Below are 24,287 nucleotides of genomic sequence, written 5' to 3'. Positions count from 1 at the left end.
CCTGGGGTTTGGAATTAGAAGGCTGATCTTCAAGACCTAAGATAAAAGGTATAAACTTCCAGCTACAAGATAAACGAATCTCAGGGATAAAATGTACAGTATGGGGAATATAGTCAATGATATCGTAAAAACTGTGTATGGTGACGGATGGTAACTAGACTTATCGTGGTGATCATTTTGTGATATATAGAAATATTGAACCACTATGTTGTACACCTGGAACTAACATAGTGTTGTAGGTCAGTTATACTTCAATTCAAAAAAAAAGAAAAGAACCTAAACTGATCACTTATCACTGTGTGACCTCGTGTCTCCCCTGCAGTCTGGGCTTCCTTCTTTGTAGAATTCCTACCTGAGACTTGTTGACAAGATTAAACAAGGTCACGTATGTGTGTGAGTTGACTAGGGCAGCCATAACAAAGTACCACACAGGGGGCAGCTGAAACAACAGAAGTTAATTTCCTTAAAGTTCTGGAGGCTGGAAGTCCAAGATCAAGGTGCTGACAAGGGTGCTTTCTCCTGAGGCCTCTCAGATGGCCACCTTCTCCCTGTGTTGTTCACATTCGAATCCAAACTTCCTCTTTTTTTTTTTTTTTTTTGCAGTACGCGGGCCTCTCACTGTTGTGGCCTCTCCCGTTGCGGAGCACGGGCTCCGGACGCGCAGGCTCAGCGGCCGTGGCTCACGGGACAAGCCACTCCGCGGCATGTGGGATCTTCCCGGACTGGGGCACGAACCCGTGTCCCCTGCATCGGCAGGCGGACTCTCAACCACTGCGCCACCAGGGAAGCCCCCAAACTTCCTCTTCTTATGACACCAGTCCTATTGGATTAGAACCCACCCTAAGGCCCTCACTTTAATGTAATTATCTCTTTAAAGACCCTATCTCCAAATACAGTCAGATTTTGAGGTAATTGGGGTTAGGGCTTCAGTGTATGGATTTGTGTGTGAGGGGGACACAATTCAGCCTATAACAGTATGTGAAACTGCTTTGCCAACCGTAAAACAGGTCTTGGGGGGGCTTCCCTGGTGGCGCAGTGGTTGAGAGTCTGCTTGCCGATGCAGGGGACACGGGTTCGTGCCCCGGTCCAGGAGGATCCCACATGCCGCGGAGTGACTGGGCCCGTGAGCCATGGCCGCTGAGCCTGCGGGAGGGGCCACGGCAGTGAGAGGCCCACGTACCGCAAAAAAAAAAAAAAAAAAAAGGTCTTGGGGTACTGGGCCTGACTCTGCCCACAGAAGAGGGTCTCTGTATGGTAAGGATCCTGGCAGGCCGATTCTGCTTGCACCAGAGTTGTTCTTCCTGTCCCTGGAAGGGGCTGGGAGCTGGCTCCTCTGCCTGCATCTCTCAGGGAACCAGCCCAGGCCCTGTGGGCTCTTTGTCATGGGCGTGGCCTCAGCATCATCTGAATTGCCTATCCACTTGGCCACGGCCTTTAGGTTGCAAACCTCATTTCTCACAGAGTTTCTTGAGCCAAGCTGGCAGGCAACCCCCCTGGAATTGGCCTCTGTAGGGGTCAGGCAGGTGTGGTCAGGTAATAGAACAGTGAGGGCCAGGTGGAGAGGGGCCTGACACAGGACACCCCCAACCTTGAGGTGGGTGGCTGCAGCCACAGGAGCAAGCCCCACGGTGCCGAGCCCGAGAAGCAGCTTTTGGTAAGAGAGTGAGTGAATGTGGATGGGAAAAGGTCCCTCTGGGATGCGGGGCTTGGGGTCAGATGAGCACACCTTTATGGGGCCTGCTGTCGTCCGGAGCCTGTGGTCATCAGGTGTGATGAGGGTTAAGATAGAGGCATGCAGGGGGCCCTGTGGAGCAGGGGGTCAGGGAGGGCTTCCAGGAGGGGACAGAGCCTGAATGGAGACGGGTAGGGTAAGAGTTGGCTGAGTGAAAGAAGGTGGGATGGCATGCCAGGGAGGACAAAGTGACAGCATAAATGGCAAGATGGAGCGTCGTGGGAGGTGACAACGGGGAGGTGGGTGGGAACCGTGGAGGATGGGGAGCTGGGAAAGGGTTTCCAGAGGCCGGGTGACAGGGCCAGGTTTGTGGTTTAGGGGGCGCCCTCTGGTGGCACCTCGAGGAGGTTGCAGGGAAACAGGGCGGATGCTGGCCGACCAGCAAGGGCCTGGCTGTGGGAATCAGGACTGTGGGACCAGGGCTGGGATGCAGGCAGGACTTGCCTGACGTGGGGGCTGATCAGCCATGGAGAGTAAGGGAGGGAAAATGTGGGTTCTGTGGCGATTTGCCTCTGGGGGTTCTGGGTCAGGGGACCGGTGCTGGTCACCAAGATGGAGCGAGAAGGGGTTGGATAGCGATGGTCTCCGTAGTGGATGGATTGAAATGGTGTGTCCTGAGGTGTTCCGTGGGCTATGAGGATGTGTGTCCATGCAAGTGGGGCACATATGTTGGGGTTCAAGAGGAAGCATTGAGGTGATGCCACACTGGGGTGGAGCAGAGCATGAGACAGTGACATGGGGGCAGACTGGGTGGTCCTCTTGGGGAGGGAGATCACTGTCAAAGCCCTCGGGCTTGGTTCAGGCTCAGGGTCCTGGGGGTGGAGGGGAAGGTGAGATCAGGTCCCAAAGCAAAGCTCAGATAGAACTGGGGCTCATGGGCCGGTGCGGGAGGGGGTCCCAGGGTTAGGGGGAGAAGGGCTGATGTGGTGGCATGCCCCGGGTGAAATAGATGGGTTGGTTAGTTATGTTCAGAGGTGGGCATGGGCTGGCGGTGTCCTGAAGACCCCTCCGTTCCATCATGACATGATTTCCTGAAAGCACTTAGCACTTGTTTTCCCAAAGGACTCTAAATTAAGGATTTCACGGCTTGGCCAAGCCACAGAGCCAGACACATAGCGTGGCAAAAGCTGCTGTAGGAGCAGCCCCCAGGCCTGGTGGAGCAGGGCCAAGTCAGCTTCTCTTCCCCATCAGGGAGCGGGGCCTCCCCTCATAAGACAGACCTGGAGGGGAGCAGATCCGTCCCCAAGACTGGGAGTGAGTTTCCCATCCTGGACCCTCCACGAGAGCTCAGCTGAGGAGGGTGGGTGGGGGGGGAGATGATGAAGGGAGGTCGCTGAGATGATGCCCCCAAATAAAGCCAGTCCTGCCCCATCCTGATGAAGGCTGCTGAGGCCACCCTTACTTCTTAGGCAGTTTGAAGACCAGCCCTGCCACTCCCCAAATCTCTGCCCCTGGGCCAGTCCTTCCAGTAGGGTCACAGAAGGGACGTACTTCTCCTGCCAAGCCTGTCTCTGGGCGGAGTCATCCTCTGCCCTTACAGCCTTGTTCACTCATCACTGTGCACCCACCATGGTCAGGGGTGGTGGTGGTGGTGGGCGGTGGTGTGATGCCACCCACAAAACAGGAGACATAGATATGATACTCAGGAGACGGGGATCCTAAGGGGGACCCCATATGGGAGCAGAGTGCCTGACACCGAGATTCCCTGGAACTGCGGGTGCCTGGAGATGAATGGGGTTTAGAATTCCATCTGAAAAGGCCCGGAGCCCTCTTTGCTTGTCTCTGCCTGCCTTCTTCGTTGTTTTTGGCCAGGTTTTAATTTTGGGAAACCATTTACAGCCCATTAAAAGATCAAATGTCTGGAGATGATGAATCAAGGCATTCGAAAATGTTTTCCAGTTCATAGCTCATTTCCCTATAGAAAGCTCTGACCCAGAGGTGGCTGGACTCTGTCTGTCCAGATCGCCAGGGGCAGATCTCAGGGTGGAGCACTGTCCTTGGATTGGACAGCAGTTCATCCCGAAGAGACTCATGCTGAATGCCCGAGGTGGTGCTGATGCTCCCTGGTAGAGATGGAGGAGGGGTCCAGGCCCAGTTTCCCTGAGTAACTAGCAGAGGCAGTGGTTTGTATTGTACAGGTGGGACCCTACTGGCCGCCTGGGCCTCTGATTTGAGCCATGGGCAGTGAGGTTTCATCTCTCAGTACTTCTTTTCCCATCTGCAAAATAGGAAGGACAGTCCTTACACTTGTATGAATGTTGTGGGGTTTCAGTAGCCAGGTAATCAATCATGACCCCTTGGGGTAGGTAGTGCCACATGGATCTGCTCACTCAGTCCTCAACAATAACCTTGAGAGGTAGAATTTTTTTATTTAACTGAGGCTCAGAGAGGGAACATCACTTTGCTCAAGTCACACAGCAGACTGGTGGCAGAACCAGGTCTCCTGATGCCTTTGGGGAGAGGGATCAACTTTTGGTTACTTTTTCATGTTCTTTTTGACTGTGCCAATATATTCTCCTAGAAAATTGTCCAATTGTCAACATTTTGAAAAATGTTGATGTAAGATCAGACATGATACTTATTTACAATTTCTAATCTCTATGGGGATTTTTTTCTTGTTCTTAATGTCTTCTTATGTCTTTTGTTTGTTTCTCATTAAAAATTGTCTAGGTTTTGTCTGTTTGATTTTTTTTTAGACCTGTGTTTGATTTTGTTGATTCACTTTTGAAAGTAATCTATTTCATTAATTTCTTTTTTAAAAAATTTTATTTATTTTTGGCTGCATTGGGTCTTCGTTGCTGCACGCGGGCTTTCTCTAGTTGTGGCGAGTGGGGGCTACTCTTGGTTGCAGTGCGTGGGCTTCTCATTGTGCTGGCTTCTCTTGTTGTGGAGCACGGGCTCTAGGTGCGTGGGCTTCAGTAGTTGCAGCACGTGGGCTCAGTAGTTGTGGCTTGAGGGCTGTAGAGCACAGGCTCAGTAGTTGCGGTGCACGGGCTTAGTTACTCCACGGCATGTGGGATCTTCCCCGACCAGGGAGCGATCCTGTGTCCCCTGTGTTGGGGGGTGGATTCTTAACCACTGCACCACCAGGGAAGCCCTATTTCATTAATTTCTGCTTCCATCTTTGTTAATTCCTTTCTTCTCCTTTCTAATTTCATTGTCTTCTAATTACTGTGTTTTCTGTTGCTACTTTCTTGCTTTTCTAGCATTCTGTTGGGTTAATCAAATCTTTGTTTTACTTCTTTCTTTCATGGTTTGTCAGTTTTATGTCCTCTTCCTACACTTTCTAGTATTTATCTTAAAATTAAAATTTAAAAAAAAATTTTAAAATTTAGTTGTATATTTATCTACTGCACCTAAAGTTGCACAGTTTCTATATCTTTTCCTTAAACAAGACAAAAATATCAGCAAATATTAGTTCCTTTTGTCCCCTCTTTGCCATTGTCCATATTTAGATCACCTTGGATTTTAGATCTAGGCTGTTTTTAAATCTTATTATTGTTTCTTTGTTTGTAACTGCTCCTCATGTTTAATATATTCCTCCTATGCTCTCCTATGTCCGTTAGTTTGTTGGAATACATCCTCTAGTAATTCTTTCAGAAAAGGTAACTGATAAACTTTCTGAGTTCTTGTGCATCTGAAAATGTCTTTATTTTGCCTTCACCTTTGAAGAAGAGTTTGTTCAGGTATAGAATTCCGGGTTCTAAATATTTCCCCTCAAAACTTTGAAGCAGTTGTGTCACTATATTCCCGATTCTGATATTGCTCATAAGAAATCTAATTTCAGTTTATTGTAGGTGATTTGTTTTTTCTTTCCTTTCTTCAGTGTTTAGTATTTTCTCTTCATTCTGAGTGTTCTGAAATTTCACCGCAATATGTCTGTCTTTGTTCATCTTGCTTAGCACTCAGTGGGCCCTTTTGAATTAAGAATTCATGTCTTTTACAAATATCATAGGATATCACTTATGTGTGGAATCTAAAGACATGATACAAATGAACTTATTTACAAAACAGAAATAGACTGACAGACATAGAAAACAAACTTATGGTTGCCAAAGGGGAAAGGTGTGGGGAGGGATAAATTAGGAATCTGGGATTAATAGATACACACTACAATATATAAAATAGATAAACAACAAGGACCTACTGTATAGCACAGGAAACTATACTCAGTATCTTGTAATAACCTATAATGGAAAAGAATCTGAAAAAGAATATGTATATATAACTGACTCACTTTGCTATATACCTGAAACATTGTAAATCAACTATATCTCAATTTAAAAATAAACATTATTCACACACACACAAAAGAAATCATGTCTTTCTTCAGCTCTGGGAAATATTCTTTATTATCGCTTTGAGTCTATACTTCCCTGTGCTCTCTCTGATCTCCCCTTCCAGGGCTACTAATAGATGTATGCTGGAATTTGGTGTGTCCTCCAGGTACCTCACCTTTTCTCACACATTTTCCATCTCTATGTCCCTTTGCAGTATATCCTTGGAAAGTTGACGGCTCAGATTTCCAGCTCATCAGCTCATTCCTTAGCTTTGTCTGTTCTGTGTTTTCAGCCCATCTGTCGAGCCTTTTTATTTTCACAGTCATACATTTCGTTTCTAACATATCTAATTTTTTGATTTCATGATAGTTCTTATGAGTGAAAAATTCTATCTCTTTAAGGACTTTAATTGTGCTTGAAAAAACTGTCTCCATTATTTGCTTCATTGCTTGTTTTTTCTTGAAGTGTGATTTATTATCTGTTGAGTCAGTGCCTTTCTTTCAGGGTGTTGGCCTTTTTTCTTAAATAATTTGCAATTGTTGCCATTTGGGGTTTTCCATTAGCTTGTCTCTGTTTCTCTGTTCACTGCTGCTTTGCCTCTTGGAGGGTTGGTGGTATAGGATAAAGAATGTGCAAGAATGCAGTTGTCTGACCTTGAGAGGGTCCCTGTGTCTTCTGGAGGTCATCAGCCTTTGAGCCACCCATTCTGACCACACCTGCCACAAAACAAGTGAGTTCGATGCCTGATTCTTGACACCAGCAGGGATAGGGATCCTGGTCCTGCCTGTCTGGCTCCTTCTACCATGGTCCTTTGACAGTCACCTCTGCTGCTCCTATATTGCACCCACCTTGAGCCCCAATCTTCCCTGTGTGTTTTGGACTGTACTTCCTCCTTCAATTTATTCCCATGTGCTTTTCTTTTTTTTAAATTTTATTTATTTATTTATTTATGGCTGTGTTGGGTCTTCGTTTCTGTGCCAGGGCTTTCTCTAGTTGCGGCAAGTGGGGGCCACTCTTCATCGTGGTGCGCGGGCCTCTGACTATCGCGGCCTCTCTTGTTGCAGAGCACAGGCTCCAGATGCGCAGGCTCAGTAATCGTGGCTCACAGACCTAGTTGCTCCGCGGCATGTGGGATCTTCCCAGAGCAGGGCTCGAACCCGTGTCCCCTGCATTGGCAGGCAGACTCTCAACCACTGCGCCACCAGGGAAGCCCCCATGTGCTTTTCAGTCTCTCAAGGATTCCTCAAAATATCTGGCCCACTGCTTTTTGTTTTCCAATGCTGTTAGGGACTTATTTTTACTTTATTTGTATTTTCTGCTTTATTGAGCTCCGATTGACAAATTTAGAAAGTGTTTATTCAAGTCGTACAACTTGATTTTTTTGGTTTAAAACATGATGATTTAATTGCGTATACATCGTGAAATGATTACCATGGATTATTAACACATCTGTCGTCTCACATAGCTACCTTTTTTATGTCTGTGGTAAGAACACTTAAGATCTATTCTCTTAGCAAATTTCAAGTATACAATATGGTATTTTGAACTATAATCACTATGTGCAGATCTAATCTGTACATTAGATCCCCAGAACTTATTCATCTTATAACTGGAAGTTTGCATCCTTTGACCAACATCTCCCCATCTCTCCTATTCCCCCTCCCCTGGCAACCACTATTCTACTCTCTGGTTCTATGAGTTTGACATTTTCAGACTCCACTGAAAGTGAGATCATACAGATTTGTCTTTCTCTGTCTGACTTACTCACTGAGCATAATGTCCTCTAGGTTCATCCATGTTGTCACAAATGGTAGGATTACCTTCTTTTTTATGGTCGAATAATTGTATTCCATTGTACATATACATTCCATTTTCTTTATCCATTTATCTGTAGATGGACACTTAGGTTGTTTCCATCTCGGCTGTTGTGAATAGTGCTGCATTGAACGTGGAGGTGCAGATATCTCTTTGGGATACTGATTTTGTTTCCTTTGGATAGATACCCAGAATTGAGATTCCTGGATCATATGGTAGTTCTATTTTTAATTTTTTGAGGAACCTACAATAATGACTGCACCAATTTCCATTCCTACCAGCACTGTACCAGGGTTCCCTTTTCTCCACACCTTCAACCACTCTTGTTGTCTCATGTCTTTTTGATAATAGCCATCCTAACAGGTGTGAGGTGATATCTTATTTTAATTTGCATTTCCCTGATGATTAGTGATGTTGAGCACCTTTTCATATACCTGTCGGCCATCTATATGTATTCTTTGGAAAAATGTCTATTCAGATTTTTTGGCCATTTTTATTGGATTATTACTATTTTTTTGCTATTGAGTTTTATGAGTTCCTTATATATTTTGGATATCAATCGTTATCAGATAAATAGTTTGCAAAAATCCTAAAGCTCCCACAAAGGCATTTTTGTTCAAGAATGGCTGCGAAATTCCTGTTACTGAAGGGTACTGAGTAAGGGCCCTCCTCTCCCACCATCTTGCCGATGTCACAGTGGGGACTTATTTTTAGATTTTCAATATCTAGGATCTGGAGATGGGAGGGGGAGGTGTCTGCCATCTTGATCCAATCACCATATTGTTTGCACATGTCCCCTCTTCCCCGCTGCAGGCCCCAGCTCAGGCCTCCTCAGCTCTTACACACTGCACCAGAGGGGCTTTTCTAAAATCAGACCCATCTGAGTCATTCGCCACCGCGCCCACCCCCCAGTCCTTCAGTGGCTCTCCACCAATGTCATAAGACCCACCTCTGGCAGGTTCCCCGCCTCTTCCTTTCTCCTGGCTACTCCCTTTCGTCCAGCCTCAGGCTACGCCTAGTTGCACGCTGGTCCCTGGGCAGCTGCAGTCCGTCTCGCCAACGTGCCCTTGCTCACCCTGCTCTCTCCTCTGTGAACTGTCCCCCCTCATTGCCCCCACACTTTGGGTCTGCTGACTCTGACCTTTCAGTTCTCCACGGATTGGCCTTCCTTAGGACCTGGGTTGGGGGCCCTGCTGGGTTCCCATGGTTCCCTGTGCACATCCTGTGGTTGTTCCTATGAGCCCGTGTTCCCGTGTGTTCTCTTCATCTCGCCGACCGTCTTCCCCTCCAGAGTGGGATTTCCTGACAGGGGGACAGCCTTTATCACTGATTTCGCACGGAGTGTTTGAAGACTGAAATGATGCTGGGGCTTCATGGCTAGGGGGTGTGGGTACTCTCCCGTCCCCTTAGACCGGTACGCAGGGTCTCAGTGGGCCCCTTACCCAGGAGCACCGTCCCTCAGGCTTGTGGAGGGGCCCCTCCTCGGCCCGCACGGCCTTTTGGTCCACAGTCGGCACCTCAGGAACAGGCAGGACTGACCTGACTGTTGCTCTCCCCACAGGCACTGGTGCTATCACACGGTGACACGGACGGTGTCCTGCCAGGTGCAGAACGGCTCAGAGACAGTGGTCCAGCGCGTGTACCAGAGCTGCCGGTGGCCCGGGCCCTGCGCCAACCTCGTGAGGTAAAGGCCGCGGGGCTGACCAGCTCTGCCTTGCCTGTCTGTTCCCTTGGATGAATCCAACCCTCGCACAGCTGCTGGGATAGGGGGGTTGACTCTCGGAAACAGAGTCGGACACGCATTTATGGAGCACCTTTTGTGTACGGGGCATGGGGGGTGTGCGTGCGCAAAGATGAAAGGGACGTGCTCCCCACACGGAAGAGTCCTCACAATCCAGTGGGTATTTGATGAGCAGAAGGGCCAGGTGAGGCCCCCTCACACACCTCCCCACAAGCCCCGCCCCTCATAGGCCCGCCCCCACAGCCACGCCCCCTCAAGCCGGCCCCTTTCACAGTCTTGCTCCTCTCGCCAGTGCCTTCCGCTCCCAGCCCTCAGCAGCTCCTCGGCATTCACAGGGAGAGCTCTGAATGAATGACCAGACTTTCTGGGTCTCTGAGACCCCACCTTGCAGTGCCTCGTTGTCCTCTCCCCCTCCAGGCCCTGCTCCAGCTCCAGGGACTGGCTTCCCTTACACCCTCACCCCCACACCTCTCCAGCCCTGCGTTTCTGCCTCAAAGACCCTTCCTCATCTCTGCCTGGGACCACCCTCCTCAAACTCCAAATCCCTTTCCCTTCTATGTTAAGAGAGCACTTTGTGCCCTCCACTGAAAGGACTTACTGCATGAGGTCTGTATTAGGCAAGGTTCTCCAGAGAAACAGAACCAATAGAATGTGTGTGTGTGTGTGTGTGTGTGTGTGTGTGTGTGTGTGTGTGTGTGTGTTGGATAGATATATAGGAGATGGAGAGATTTTTAAGGAATTGGCTCATGTGGTGGTAGAGGTTGGCACATCCAAAAGCTGCAGGATAGGCTAATGGGCCAGAGACCCAGAGAAGAACTGATGTTTCAGAAGGAATCAGAAGGCAATCAGATGACAGAATTTACTCTTCCTCAGAGGAAGTCAGTCTTCTTCTGAAAGCCTTCACCTGATTGGATGAGGCCCACCACATTATGGAGGGTCATCTGCTTTACTCAAAGTTTACCGCCTTGATGTTACTCTCATCTAAAGAAATACTTTCATGGCAACATCCATCCGCATTTGACCAAATATCTGGGTACTGTCACTCAACCAAGTTGACGCATAAAATTAACCATCAGAGGGTCATCATGAGTTGGATATGTTTTCATCACCAGAGATGGAGAATGAGCCCATGCATGAGTCAGGGCCTGTGCCCACACAGTGCTGTCCCCTGTGGGGCTCACCATGGAGCTGACACCAGAATCAGCCTGCAGCATGAATTAGTGGGACCCACAAATGTGGCAGAGAATCTGATCCTGGGCCAGAATTATTATTGTTTGTTTTTATTATGAAGATAGTGATGCATACTCACTGCAGAAAAAGTTCAAACATTCGGTAATAACTGAATAAGGTAAAGAATGAGCATTCTTTCCTCTCTCAATGCCACCTCCATAATCCCATTATTAAGATGTCATTCCAGACTTTTTTCTCCACTTATACATATATATGTAAATATATTTTCTTTTTTTTTAAATTTATGTTTTATTGAAGTATAGTTGAATTACAATGTTGTGTTAATTACTGCTGCACAGCAAAGTGACTCAGTTATACATATATATACATTCTTTTCATATTCTTTTCCATTATGGTTTATCACAGGATATTGAATATAGTTCCCTGTGCTATACAGTAGGACCTTGTTGTTTATCCATTCTATATATACCAGTTTGTATCTGCTAATCCCAAGCTCCCAATCCCCTCCCCACCACCCTTAGCAACCACCAGTCTCTTCTCTATGTCTCTGATTATAAATGTATTTTCTTAAACAAATACTAAATGATGTTATTTTGTTCTACAACTTGCTTTTCCCCCAGAAAAATATTTTGAAATATATTCCCATAGAGCCACCTCATTTTTAACAGCTGTGTAGTATTCCACTGTAGAAAAGCATCATCATTTATTTCGCATGTCCTCAGTTGATGGATATTTAAGTGGTTTCCTAGTTTAGCCATTCCAGACCATGCTTCAATTGCATCATTATATATATTTTAATACTTTTACAAGTGTTTTTTAAAAAATATTTATTTATTTGGTTGTACTGGTTCTTAGTTGCGGCAGACAGGCTCCTTAGTTGCAGCTTGTGGGCTCCTCAGTTGCGGCATGCATGTGGGATCTAGTTCCCTGACCAGGGATTGAACCTGGACCCCCTGCATTGGGAGCATGGAGTCTTAACCACTGGACCACCAAGGAAGTCCCTACAAGTGTTTTTTTTTTTTTTTCAAACTTTTTTTTGGGAACAATTTTAGATTTACGTAAGTGTTGCAAAAAATAGTAAACAGAGTTTCTGCATAACTTTTCCTTTCACCCAGCTTCCCTGTCTTAGTCCGTTTGGGCTGCTATATCAAACCACCGTAGACTGGGTGGCTTAAACAACAAACATTTATTTCTCACAGTTCTGGAGGCTGAGAAGTCCAAGATCAAGGTGCTGGCAGATTCATTGTCTGGAGAGAGCTCTTTTCTTGGTTCACAGACAGCCCTCTTCTCAATGTATCTTCACACGGCAGAGGAGATGAGGGAGTTCCCTGGTGTCTCTTTTATAAGGGCACTAATCCCATTCATGAGGGCTCCACCCTCATGAACTAATCACCTCCCAAAGTCCCCACCTCCAAATATCATTACACTGGGGATTAGGTTTTAACATATGAATTTAGTGGGGTGACACAAATATTGAGTCTATAGCATAACCCTAAGATTAATATCTTCTGGGGCTTCCCTGGCAGTCCAGTGGTTGGGACTTCGCCTTCCAATGCAGGGGGTGCGGGTTCGATCCCCGGTTGGGGAGCTAAGATCCCACATGCCTTGCAGCCAAAAAAACCAGAACATAAAACAGAAGCAATATTGTAACAAATTCAATAAAGACTTTAAAAATGGTCCACATAAAAAAGAATCTTAAAAAAAAGATTAATATCTTCTATAACCATAGTACAATTATCCAAGCCAAGAAATTAACAACAATGCAATACTATAAACTAAGACCTTATTTAAATTTTACCAACTGTCCCACTAATATCATTTTTCTGTTATTTTTTCCCCCATTTTTCATTTAAGTTGTCATATCTCCTTAGTCTCCTCTAATCTGGGGCCATTTCTTAGTCTTACTTTGTCTTTCACGACCTTAACACTTGTGAAAGTACTGGCCAGTTATTTGATGGAGGTTATGCATTTTTGGCAAGGAGACTGTAAAAGGCGTGTTGTACCTTTCTCAGGGCATCATATTAAGAGGTACATCAATCAATACTGGTGATGTTAACTTTGATCACTTGATTAAGGTGGTGTCTGCCAGGTTTCTCCACTGTTGTGTAATTATTTCTCCCTTTTTCATTTATAAGTATCTTGTGGGGAGATATCTGAGTCTAGACAAACGTCCTGTTCCTCATCCTACTTTCACGCAGTAATTTTAGCATCCATTGGTGATTCTCGCTTGCCATAATTATTATTATGGTGTTGGCCAAATAGTGATTTTCTATTTTCATCATTTTTTAGTAGTAGAGGTTCTTAACTTGGGGTCCGCATGGTACACCATTGTTTTTATATACTCATTCTGCAGGAGGAATGGCTAAGTAAATGGATACGTCCATTAAAAATTGAAGGCAAAAGACTGCTTTTATTTTATTTTATTTTAAATTTATTTATTTATTTATATTTTATTTTTGGCTGCGTTGGGTCTTTGTTGCTACGTGCGGGCTTTCTCTAGTTGTGGTGAGTGGGGGCTACTCTTCCTTGCAGTGTGCAGGCCTCTCATTGCAGTGGCTTCTCTTGTTGCGGAGCACGGGCTCTAGGCGCGCGGGCTCAGTAGTTGTGGCGCACAGAGTTAGTTGCTCCACGGCATGTGGGATCTTCCCGGACCAGGGATCGAACCCGTGTCCCCTGATTTGGCAGGCGGATTGTTAATCCCTGTGCCATCAGGGAAGTCCCTAAAGGACTGCTTTTAAATGCTGTGCTAGAGGGATGGCCAATGGATCCATAATGAAGAAAAGATGCAGACCCCCTTTCCTTTTCAGCAGAGGGCACAGAGGCACCCCCACCTTTCCCTCCATCCCTCATCTCCCAGGAGCCGAATTCCAAGAACCTCCTGCCTTTCTCATCATCAGGGAGCGTCAGATGACCAGGTCACCACCTCCTGATCCTGGGAGCATCTTCTGAGAAGAAGGGTCTTTGGAGTCTGGTCTGTAAGTGGACCTGACAGTGTGGACCCTGCTCAGTGCTGGAGTGGCTGCCCTGCCCTTCAAACAGCGAAGCTGCTGATGGGTCCCAGAATTCAGGCCACTGAGAAGCAAGGCTATGCCTGTCTCACAGTTCTGCCCCCACCAGTCTCGCTGTTTGCAAGTGGGGAGCCGAGCTTGGAAGTGGCTCTTTACAAGACATGGGATTTCACTTTAGCAAACTCATATTGTCTTTGGAGCTGAGGCACACGAAGAGTTTATGCCTCGACTTTAGCCGCAGTCCCATGTGTTGGGTGCACCCCACGGTCAGCTCCCAAGGTGGAAGCAAAAAAGAGCACGTACGCATGTGCGCACACACACATGTGCCGTTGTATTGTATTTGGGTTTAGAGAATGAACTGTCAGGATTCCCTTTACTGAAAAACCTTGGAAGGAAGGGAACAGTTGGCTGGCTTTCTTAATGTCAAAATTACAGCTTGAGGTTTTTATATTTTCTAAATACAATAAGGCACCTTTAAGAAAAGCCAAACGAGCTAAGTACTGAATTACTGACCTCAACTGAAAAAATGTTAAATGATCATTAATTTTCACAACTGCCCTTTGCTTTAGGACTTAAGAAATCACAGGAATAACGTTTCAGAAGCATCAGGGTCTTGTCTTTGGGGTGGGTGTTTACAGGCCTTTCAGGGAGGCCTCTCCCTCTCCTTGGCATCAGGAGCTGAGAACAGAATGTTCAATCAGAGCAGACGTGCATTTGTCACGAGCCTTCCCTCTGCCTTCAAAACGTAGCCAGCAGGAACTTTGTTAGGGAAAATTTATTTCCCATTCTTTCAAGGAATTCTGTATTTCTGATGTAATTGTCATTTCTACTTCTGTTATTGTTATTTGTTAAGGAAGGAGGGGTTACCCCACTTTCCTTCCTCACCAGTAACACACATCTGAGTTAGGACTGGGGTGTACCCCCTTGGTGGTCTCTGGCTGCTGGCTGGGCAGGAGGGTGGTGGGTTGCTCCCTGGTGACCTGGGGTATCACGTGCGTCCTGCTTTCAGGTCCCAGTTCCGCTGGTTTCACATACGATGCATCGTTTCTGTAGCAGCCACCTCACTTGTGTCCCCACGTCCCTCCTGTCCCCCTCCAGTTCCTTCTGGCCGATCATGGCACGACCCTACTCCAAATCTTCCAGAAGCTTCCATCTCACCTAAAAGTCCACACCTCTCTCTGCGGCCAACCAAGGTCTCGTGTGATGTGGACCCTGTTCTCTTCCTGACCCCGTGGCCTTTCATGGGCTGCCTCGCTCCTTGGGCTCCGCTCACACGGACCTTGCTGGCCTGGAGGCTGCGTCCCTCCTCGAAGCTTCACATTTGCTTGTCCTTTTGCCTCGACTGCTTTCACCCCGAGAAACTGGAAAAGCTGGATCTCCTTACGTGATTCAGTTCTCTGCTCCTTCGTCTGTCTTATCTCAGACCCCATAATTCTCCAGCCTTTATCCCACTTAATCTTTTTTTTAAAAATTTATTTATTTTTAGCTGCGTTGAGTCTTTGTTGCTGCACGTGGGCTTCCCCTAGTTGCGGCAAGTGGGGCCACTCCTCGTTGCGGTGCATGGGCCTCTCATTGTGGGAGCTTCTCCCGTGGCAGAGCCCGGGCTCCAGGCGCACAGGCCTAGTAGTTGTGGCACGTGGGCTCAGTAGTTGTGGCCCGCGGGCTCTAGAGCACAGGCTCCATGGCATGGGGGATCTTCCTGGACCAGGGCTCGAACCTGTGTCCCCTGCATTGGCGGGCGGATTCTCAACCACCGCACCACCAGGGAAGCCCTAGCCCGCTTAATCTTATTCTTAGCATTTGTCACTCTCTGACCCACAGTGTTCATCCTGTGGTCAGCCTGGTCATCGTCTGCCTGGCCCTCTAGCCTGGGGGCTGGGGGAGGGTGGGGGCTGTCTTACTCCCTTCTGTACCCCCAGTGCCTAGCGTTCAGGGGCTCAAGAAACCTTGAAAAAGCCTTACCGAATTGATGGTTCTATGTCGGGAGGGTGAAATGAGATAAAGTTGTCAGAACACTTTGAAATCGCGCACAGCGAGTGCGAGATGGTGAGCTGTGAGCACAGATCTTTATGGAGCAAAGTTATTGTCTTCTAAACTGGTCTGCAAACTTGCAATGAGGAGATGGAGGCTCAGAGAGGCAAAATGACTTGCTCAAGGTCACAAGGAGAGTCACAGGGACTGGGTTGGGTTTGCTGCTGGCCCATCAAGCAGGCCCCATTGGGATGCTCCTGAGGTTTCAGGGCCCAGCTCCCTTTTCCCCCAAATGAACGTTTGTAGACCTCCTCCTGTATACAGGCCCCGAGGCTCCCGGGAGAGTGCGGGTGAGAACACAGACCAGTTCCTGACTTGGAGAGATGACGGTGGGGCTGGGGAGGGGAACAGTAGTCAGAGCAGCACAGTGACAAGTGCACAGTTATGTCTGTCCCTGGTGCTGTGTGGAGACCGAGTGGGGCCCAGACCCGCGGGGAGAGCTTTCCTGAGCTGGGGCAACCTGTGAGGGGAGTTTTCCGAGGTAAGAAAGAGCTCCAGGGATTGCCCTGGTGATCCAGGGGTTAAGACTCCGCACTTCCAGCGCAGGGGCAGGGGGCATGGGTTCGATCCCTGGTCTGGGAACTAAGATCCCACATGCCGCGTGGTGCGGCCAAAACATAAAGACACAGCTCCAGACTGTATAGCCCTGTCTCAGCGAGATTATTGTTTCGTAGCCTAATTTTTTAAGGCATACTTTTACAGTTTTCTTAAGAGCCTGCATACTGCAAAATCTGTGTGCTGGGCTGATTACCCAGAGCAGAGCCTGAGGGCGGGAGGAGCTTGGGAGGTCCCTGGGAGCCCTTTGAGGCAGAGACTGTGTCTTATGCGTGTTTTCCCGTGTCTCACAATACATTGGGCTGAAAACAATAGATGACATTGCTGAAAGAGGCTCCGATAACAGGAGCCTATTAATCTCACAACAATCTGGAAGAGCTGCTTCCGTTTGGGCCGATGATATGCTCAAGATCTCGGCCTCCTTTATCTTCCTCTCTGCCAGCCCCTGTGTGTCGGCCACATGGTTCCTCAAGAGTATAGAAGGGCGGCAGCAGCTCCAGGCATCACGTCTCATATAACCATGTCCCAAAAAAGGAGGAAAGGGGATTTGGCATCGTTATTTTCCTATCAGAGAGGACTGTCTTTACCAGAGCCTTCAGCTGATTCCCCTGATGTTTCATTGGCCCGGATTTGTCCTCTCAGCCTGCCTTTCCCCACCTCTAAAATGGGAGTGATAGAGTGCTCCTTAAGAGGTTGTTGGAGGATGGTTTGAAGTTCAGTGGGGGAAGTCCCGCACAGACCCTGGTTTGTAAGAAGTGCTCTGGGAATGCAACCTGAGGCCGGGCCATGGCTCAGCTAAGAACAAAAACAGACTCACAGATAGAGAGAACAGACTCGTGGTTGCCAACGGGGAAGGGGAGTAGGGGAGGGCAGGAATGGGAGTTTGGGATTAGCAGAGGCAAACTATTATATATAGGATGGATAAACAACAAGGTCCTACTGTATAGCACAGGGAACTATATTCAGTATCCTGTGACAACCCATAATGGAGAAGAATATGAAAAAGAATATATATATATATATATATATGTATAACTGATTCATTTTGCTGTACAGCAGAAATTAACACAACATTGTAAATCAACTATATTTCAATAAAATTTAAAAAAATAAATAAAGAAGCAGATCCCAGGAAGGCACCCCAAGGCAGCTCCCAGCAGGTAGTTCGGGCCTGGGCGTGCTCTGAGCTTGCATTTCTCATTCTGAGGTTAGGGTGGCAAGCCCCAGCTGAACCCCCATAGCCGCCTTGTGCTGTGTTCTCTCGTTTGTAATCCTGGCTACTCAGCTGTGTCTTGTGTCTTCAATCCGCTCTTCCCTTCATTTCTGGAAACATTTTGGATGCTTTGATTTGTGTTCACACAGAATTTTGCACAGGAAACAAGATGGTACATGACTGTGGCGCGATCAGTGGCGGACTGCCTCTCCCAATTCTCCATTTCACCCTCCATCTTACCATCCCTTTGATCTCTAGGACATGAACAGATCCAAGATTTCTTACCTTTTTTCTTTTTTAAAAAATGGAGACATAATTGACACACAACATTGTGTAAGTTTGAGTTGCACAAGTTGATACATTTATATATTACAGTCTAATTGCTGCAGTAGCTTTTGCTAACACCTTATCACGTCACATCAGTATCTAGCTTTCTGGTCATGACGACACAGGAAAGAGAAAGAGGGAGGGTGACTCATTCTCACGAGAGCTGGTGCGAATTTGTCAAGATCCCCGTGAATGTTTTGATTGGGGCTGATATAGTTTAGCTTGTGCACAATGTCCCCCAAATGTGTCATCTAAGATGATGTGATCGTGTTTGAACAGATATTTGTCCACATTTCACTGGAAAAGCAAGAGGCTGTTCTCACCATCGCATACTAAAGACACCCAGGCTCCCCCCGCTGCTTTTCTCCTCCCTTATTTCCTTCTTCATTTCTGACTCTTGGAGGACTTTTCCTTTTGGTCCTGGGAATAATTCACCTGTGCTCTCTTTCTCTGTGTGGCATTTTGTTTACTTTGTTCTATGCATCTCACGCCTCCTTGCCATCGTTATAGCCTGTTATGGGGGTTGGGGGGTATACAGTAAGGTGGGCTTCAGAGTCCAAAAGACCAGCTGTGTGACTTTGAGCAAGTTACTTGCCCTCTCTGAGCCTTATTTCTAAAACGGAGACAATGCCTGTCTTATAGGGCGGTTGTTAGGATTCCAGGAGAGAAAGTGCTAGTTCGTGCTGTGTGTGTGATGTGTTTTGGGACATGCTAATGACAGTTATTTGTTAACTGTTATTTTCCGTTGGCCAGTGAATTCCTTCTGCCTTGGAGGTCCAGCTGCACCCTCCCAGGCAGAAGTGATAAGTCCTTCAGTTATATTCCCCCAGAATCTTATTTGGCCTCTCCTAGAGCACAGCTGGACTTGTTTTAGTTAACTGTCTGCCTGGCCGTCTCTCCTCTTGCTGGAGTCTGTCCCTCAAGGGCAGGGGGTGTCTGCTCGTCACCTTGAGATCCCCTGGGTGTCTGCCTGGAGAAGGTTATCACGAACTTGGTAAAGTTTTGCCCACATCCCCCTCCTTTCTGCTTCCTGTCCCCCACTCCCCCACTGGCTGGGGTGCTCCCACCCTATAAGGAAGGGTTTCCCTCAGCTGGATCCCTTCACCAGAGGTGTGACACACCTCAGGGGAATTTATCTTTAACTGAAGACTCCTGGACCAGGCTTCACCAGGTCCTGTGTAGAACTGTGGGCAGTCCGACCAGAAAAGAATAAACATGACAAGGAAGCTTGTAGAACCCTAAACGTCCTGTCTTCTTCTGGCCGTGTTTGGAAACGAGGCTCCATCCCAATTCCCTCGTGTGGCTGTGACAGTGTGACCAGAAGGGAGGACATGGGGCCCCAGCCTAGTTGTCAGGAGAGCGTGTCTGAGCCCCGGTAGAGAAGGGCTAGAATGTCGGGTGTAACCTGGCTGTTGTCTCGGGCAGTGAGCCTGCTGGTGGGAAGGGCTGGTCGGTGGGTGGGGCCAGGAAGTGAGAGCCGAGGGGCTCTGGGTGGCATGTGATTGGGCGCCGCCCGGGGAGGGGAGGGGAGGGGATGCTCTCTGACCTGTGTATCTGGAGCCTGTGGTCCAGTCAGGAGCCCTGTCTTCATCCCTGGCTGTTTGCTCGTCTCCTCCTCCCTTCTCCCCAATTTGGGTGCTGAGTCTGGGCCCGGATCCTAGTCCGTCCCTCTCCCCCGACTCCATTCACTCACCGTGAGCTCGATCCGGAGTCGAACTTAATAAATGGTTGCTGGTGGGCCTGCCCAGTCACCTGGACAAGGCCGTCCACGGGCGTCCCCTCCTTGGAGTCCAGGCAATGGCCTCCTCCCTCTCCTAGAGGTGCGTTTAGCTTTGCCTAGAAATAGGTAACATGATTTGGGGTGCTCAGAAAACCCCTGTCCCCGGATATCCCTTCCCAGGAGGCCTGGAATGTCTTGTTTGTTCACTCATTCATTCATTCATTCAAGTTTGCCTGGAGGCCGGCTGTATGCCAGGCCCTGGCCAAAAGAGAGCACATGACTGTCTGTCTCTCTTCAAAGAGATGACTGTCCAGGAGCGAGGAAGGATGGTTTGAATGGCGGCTGGGGTCCGAGGTAAGCCAGGCGCTTCAACCTGACGGGGGCTTGGGAAGGCTCCTGGGACGAGGTGACGTCTGAGCTGAGGCAGGACCTCGCAGCAAAGAAACAGAACAGCTGGTGGCCACAATGGGAGGGGCTCAGGGGCTCCAGACCCCTGCATGGGGCTGGGTGATGACAGATGGGGGGGCACATGAAGCAGGGGTAGGGGGACCACAGGCCTAATGCACTCAGCTGAGGGGTTGGGGCTTAGCTGGTCCTTCCCTTCGATTCTGCAGCGTCTGGTCCAGGAGCCTTCAGTTAAACAGAATTATCTCCCCACCCCTCCTGCCAAGACAACTGGCTGAGGGACTGCTTTCTCCTTTGATGGGAGCACCTTTGGCAGCGAGAGCCCAGAGCAGGAGGGAGGAGGCAGAAAGGAGTGTGAGCTGGGTGAGAAGCCCTCTACCCATCACATTTGTGCCTGAGGAGTGCCCTGCTGGCTCAGAGCTCTGGGTTTTCTCAGAGGAGCAGGCTGGCCCCGCTCTACCATCTGCAGAGCCGTAGGAGGTGGAGCTGGACTCAGGCATGATGGGGGCCTACCTGCATCCCCTCCCCTCCCCTTCAGAACAGAGTGCCTGGGTCCTAGGGCCCTTCTACCCAGGCAGAGGGGACCCTTTAGGGAGGCCACTCTGGCCCTCCTTCAGCCATGCCCATCCTCATGGGGCAAGGAGTCCATGAGGCCAGGGGGATGTGTCCATCTGGAGCCTATGCCCCACTTCTAGACCATTCTCTGGATACCTGGCTAAACAGCCCTGAGTGGCTTCCAGGCCTGCCCTGGCCTCTTCCTTGAATCTTGGGGACGGTGCCCGTGGTGGGTGCACCACAAGCCTTAAGAGGAGGGGGAGGGGAGTGAGGCGCATGGATGGAGCTGGGACGTGCAGGCTGGGTCCACACACCAAGTGTGGGATGGAGCTGAGGGTAGGAAGAGAAGGGGTGGGGATCGGGGTCTCACTTGTTTCGTTTGTAAAAATGATGCGTTGTATGAAGTTATTGGGGGGATTCAGTGCTGGGGCGATGGCATGTGTTGGCCAGTGTCTTGCTGGTGATATGCTCTTGATATGTTGGCTACGACTCCCAGGGAAGACATATAAATATCAAGTGACTCATGAGGGGACACAGAGCTGGGTTGCTGCTGAGTGGTTGGAGCACCTGCACCAGCGCCCTCCTGCTGCCCGTTCTGCTCAGTGTGAGTTCTGGGCTGGGACCACCACAGGGAGAAGGGGTTTCTGCAATTCTGCAGAATTAGATTTGGGGATCAGCGGGACCATAATCCTTGGTGGTGCCTCTCTTTGCTGAGCGCTATGAAGTCAGCACATTATCTCATTACACCCCGATGACATTTTTATGACAAAACTGTGCAGGTGGGGGAAGGGAGGGTGTGGTTATGAAAACATGAGTGTAACAGAATCTGGGCACACTGAAGCCGATTTGGAATGCACTAGAGGACTGGCATGTGTCCCCAATCCCTCCCTGTGCCCCCACCCACTCCCCCAGGAGCTCCACGTAGGCCTCTTTGTGTTTGTTCAACCACTCAAGCGTCTCAACAAATATTTATTAAGGGCCTACTTTGTGCCCGGGGGGGAATATGATGGAGAATAAGACCAAATCCTCTCTCTGATGGAGTTTCTATTCACGTAAATATGAAAACAGGAAAAAAATATTCCCTCCTAATGAGTTCAGGAAATTAAAATCGGGTAATGACTGAGAATAAATCCGGGCTCCTTTGAGGACATGGGAGAGAGATTCTTTGAAGAGATGATGTTGATTTTGAGTCATGAATGGTGAGAAAGAGTCTCTGTGTGAAGATGGGGTGGAGATAGTTGGTGCAAAGGCCCTGAGGCAGTGAGGTCCCAGATGAAGGAACAGAGAGAAAGGTCCATGTCCAGAAGCAGAGCAGGTGAGGAGGATACAGAGGCAGAGACTGATCTCAACAAGCTTAAGTTTGGAATTTATTGTAAGAGTACTGGGACGTCCTTGAAGGTTTTGAGTACTGATGATAAATGTCTTGATTTAGGTTTTTTAAAAAAATTAAACTTTTTGTTTCAAGATCATTGTAAATTCATAAGCAGTTGTAAGACATAATTTAATTGTGTTAAAATACACATAAATCAAAATTTGCTGTCTTAACCATTATTTCTTTCTTTTGGCCACGCCACATGGCATGCGGCATCTTAGTTCCCCAATCAGGGATTGAACCCATGCCCCCTGCAGTGGAAGCGTTGAGTCTTAACCACTGGACTGCCAGGGAAGTCGCGCCATCTTAACCATTTTTAAGTGTACAGTTCAGCAGTATTAAGTATGTCTATACTGCTGTGCAGCCATCACCACCATCCATCTCCATAATTCTTTGCATCTTGTAAAACTGAAACTCTATACCCATTAAACAATAACTCCCCATTCTCCCTTCCCTCCAGCCCCTGGAAACCACCATTACCACTAATCTGTTCTCCATTTCTATAGTTTTGTCATTTCAAGAATGGAATCACAGAGTATATAACTTTTCAGGAATGGGTCTTTTTATTCATAATTCTCTGGAGATTCCTCCAGGCTGTTGGGTGTGTCAAGAATTCTTTCCTTTTTATAGCTGAGTAGTATTCTGTAGTATGGATGTGCCACAGTTAGTTTAACCATGTGTCTGTTAAAAGACATTTAAAAACGGCTGGGTCGTTTCCAGTTTGGGGCTATATTGAATAAAGCTGCTATAAACATTCATGAACATTCAAGTTTTTGTGTGAACATCAGTTTTTATTTCTTTGGGTAAATGCCCAGTAGTATAATTGTTGGGTCATATGGTACTTGCATGTTTAGTTTTTAAAGAAACTGCCAGACTGTTTCCAGAGTGGCTGTACCATTTTACATTCCCACCAGCAACGTCTGAGTGATCCAGTTTCACGCATCCCTGCCAGCATTTGGTGTTGTCACAATATTTTATTTTAGCCATTCTGTGTAGTCTGTTTAATTGTGGTTTTAATTTGCATTTCACTAGGGGCTAATAATGTTGAACATCTTTTCATGTGCTTATTTGTCATCCAGATATCTTCTTTTGTGAAATGTCTCTTCATGTCTCTTGCCCATTTTCTAATTGGATTTTTTTTTTTTTTTTTTTTTTACTGTGGAGGTTTGAGATGTCTTTATATATTCTAGATACTAGCCCATTGTCAGATACGTGGTTTTGCAAATATTTTCTCCCACTCTGTGGCTTGCCTTTTCATCTTCTTAACACTCTTTTGCAGAGTCAAAGGTTTTAATTTCAACAAAGTCCAGTGGATCCATTTTTCATTTTATGGATCATGCTTTCGGTGTCAAGTCTAAGACCATTTTCTCCTATTTTTTTTTTCTAAAAGTTTTAAGTTTTATATTTGACCCATAAGTCCGTGATCCATATTGGGTTGGTTTTTGCATGAGGTGTGTGCTTTAGGGAGAGGTTCATTTTATTGGTCTATGGATATCCCAGCTACACCAGTACCATTTGTTGAAAACATCCTTCCTTCATTGAATTGCTTTTGCATGTTTGTCAAAAATCATTTGGGCACAATTGTGTTGGTCTCTTTCTAAGTTCTCTTTTCTGTTCCATTGATATGTGTGTTTGCAGTTCTGCCAGTATCACACGGTCTCGATTGCTGTAGCTATGCAAGTCTTGGAAGCGGGTAGATTGATTTTTCCCACTTTATTCATCTCTTTTGAAATTGTTTTCGCTACTATAGTTCCTATGTCTTTTCATATAAACTTTAGACTAATTTTGTCTATATCTACCAAAAATCTTCATGAGATTTTAACAGGAATTGCATTAAACCTGTATATCCACTTGGGGAAAATTGATATCTTTATTACATTGACTCTTCCAATCCAGAACTATGGATTTCATTTATTTAGATATTTTTTATTTCTTTCATCTTTCTTCATTGATTTCTTGGATTTCTTATAGCTTTTGGCATACAAGTTCTATTCTTTTTTTTTTTTTTTGGAGTGATTGTAAATAGGTTTTTTTGGTACAGTTGGTAACATTGTAAAAATGGTCAAATTGCTAGTATGTAGAAACACAGTTGATTTTTGTATGTTTGTCTTGGATCCTGTGACCTTGCTGAATCCATGTATCAGTTCTGGGAGTTTTGGGGTCTATTCCTTGAGATTTTCTGCAAAGACAATCAAGTCATCTGTAAATAGAGACAGTCTTGATTCCTCGTTTCCAACCTGTATGTCTGTTATTTCCTTTTCTCAACCTTTCACTGACTAGAACTTCCAGAACCTATAAATGAGTGGAGAGAATGCTTTGTTCCCAGTTATAGGGGGAAAGCA

This window comes from Orcinus orca, chromosome 16 (assembly GCF_937001465.1).
Source record: "Orcinus orca chromosome 16, mOrcOrc1.1, whole genome shotgun sequence".
Classification (NCBI taxonomy): domain Eukaryota; kingdom Metazoa; phylum Chordata; class Mammalia; order Artiodactyla; family Delphinidae; genus Orcinus; species Orcinus orca.
This window is presented reverse-complemented; position numbering follows the sequence as displayed.